This window comes from Anopheles arabiensis, chromosome X (genome assembly GCF_016920715.1).
Source record: "Anopheles arabiensis isolate DONGOLA chromosome X, AaraD3, whole genome shotgun sequence".
Lineage (NCBI taxonomy): Eukaryota > Metazoa > Arthropoda > Insecta > Diptera > Culicidae > Anopheles > Anopheles arabiensis.
The window spans coordinates 26708266-26710765 of NC_053519.1; the positions used below are offsets into that span (position 1 = coordinate 26708266).

The 2500-nt window shown below is 46.7% G+C and overlaps 1 pseudogene; it reads right to left on the reverse strand.

Moving 5' to 3' along the window:
• LOC120906893 overlaps window positions 1-2500 on the reverse strand; it is a 9153-nt pseudogene that overhangs the window by 2292 nt on the left and 4361 nt on the right.

Below are 2500 nucleotides of genomic sequence, written 5' to 3' on the forward strand. Positions count from 1 at the left end.
TGGAGTCCTCGTCCAGGAGGAGATGAAGCGGATCATTCCCGCAAGCACGCAGACTGCATCATGAGAAGTTGTCCTGAAAGAAGAGATAACTCGCTGGACTACTGGCCGGTAAAACCGTCGTAGCCATTGTCTACGGTTAGCAAATCTAAGGGTATGACACCAAATGGGCGAGGCATACCGGACCTTCGCCACAACAGTAAGAGCAATTGCTCGCCTAGCATTACTACTCGGACCTGCCTTATTAGGCATCATCCTTACCAAGGTGGTCCATAGCTTCGTCGCTCTCTCCACCGCATACCTGATGTGTGAAGTGTAATCGAGGCGGTCATCTAAGACCATCCCCAAATACTTTAAGCTGCGCGACGAATGTACTACATGATCACCTACCCTGATAGCCCCATGCTGTATCCTCTGATGGGAACTGACCATAATAAACTCGGTCTTGGTCGGGGCTATCTTTAATCCGTTGTCGGTCATCCATCGGTCGATGATGCGAATCTGACTGGAAACGAGAATTTCAATATCATCAACACAATTACCTTCCACCAACAATACTATATCGTCTGCATAGCCGATAATCCGTGCACCTTCCACCATTGCAACTCGTAGGACTCCGTCGTACATGAGGTTCCATAACGTTGGGCCAAGTACCGAGCCTTGAGGTACACCCGATGTGACTGCAATCTCTGCCGGTCCATCTGTGGTATCATACATCAGCACACGATTCCTAAAATAATCACCAATGATATCATAAAGATATTTAGGAGTGTTAATTCTCTGTAAAGCATTTGCAATCGCCAACCATGAAGCACTGTTAAAAGCATTAGTAACATCTAATGTAACAACCGCACAATACCGTCCACTGTATCTGTTTCTACTTCTAGCTACCGAAACAATGTCCACTACCCGTTGAATCGCATCAACTGTTGATCGACGACTTCTGAAACCAAATTGGTCGTCAGACAGTCCGTTGACCTCCTCGATGTGTGCATTTAGCCGTTGCACTATGATGCGTTCTAGACCTTTACCCGCCCCGTCTAGTAGACAAATGGGGCGAACTGAACCCGGTTCCCTGGTGGTTTGTTCGGCTTCGGTATTAACACCAACCTCTGCCTTTTCCACTCATCGGGGAACTTCGCGTTCTCTAAACAGCCTTGGTAAACCCTGCATAATGTATCGGTTGCAGTCAACATACCAACTTTCAGCGCCTCATTCGGGATACCATCTGGTCCCGGCGCCTTCTTGTTAGGTAGTCTCCTGGCAACCGCAAGAATCTCATCATTAGTTACCCTTTCAAACTCTCGTGGCTGATCGATACGATAATCAGGCCACACCGTGTTTGGGTGAGTAGGAAAAAGCTCGCTCACCACTTCCCTAAACTCGTCCAATGTCATGGTTCGGGGTCCAATCGAACCTCGGCCACTTTCTTGAACGTATGATATACTATACCAAATGATGCGTTGTTCGCTGTTCCCAGGAACTCTTTCCACTTCCTCTGTCGGGTATGCTTGATCAATCGCTTGAGGGCATTCCGTGCCACCTTGAACTCGTCCCTAAAAGTAGAATAGAGATCAGTATTAAAAGCTCTTTGCGCTAATCGATCGCGGTGTTTGCACTCTTTGCGAAGTGCCTCAATCTCTAACGTCCACCAAAATGCACTCTTGTTAGAGTGTACCTCTTACGTTTAGTCATCGTCGCATTGCACGCCGTGACAAGTATACGCATTAAGTCTTCGCTTGTTGTGACCTCGGTCTCAAAAGCGGCTTGCATCATAACTTCAAATATATCTTTGCTAAAATACTTGATGCTCCATCCCGTTATGGGTCGGGACAGATTACGCACGCTTTGCGTCTCAAGATCTATTCGTATTGCACGATGATCAGAGTTCATATAGCTAGATAACACCTCCCACTTAAATGATCTTGCTACGGTTCGGCTCGCAAAAGTAAGATCAACTACTGACGTGCGCCCTGGTCCAACATAAGTTGGGGTGCTGCCGTCGTTCAATAAAATTGCGTCAATCTGCGCAAAGGTTGATAAAACCAACTCACCTCTTCGTTTCTGGGTTTCTCCACGCTCGCCAAGTTGGTTGTTCCAACTTACTGACCAAGCGTTGAAGTCCCCCGATAACGAATTTGTGGATACCGGTTACGGCCATTACCGTGTTATCCAACATGTTCTGGAACTCTTCCATACTAAATCTAGGTGGCGCGTAAACGCTAACCACTCGCATATCACCTATGTCAACTATCATTAAACCCTTCAAAGCCTTACTGACTACCTTAACTGGTAAGTCCGCGTTAACCACTACCGCTGCTGTGTTATCGTCATTGCGTAACACTTTGACGTTGGTTGTTGCCAGATACGGATCTGCAATCAACACTATATCCGCAGATTCTTCCCTAATCGTTTGCCACATTAACTGAAATGCAGCATAACTATGATTCTGGTTATGTTGTAGCAACCTAACCATTATGGTCTAATCGTTCGCCTTCGGGGA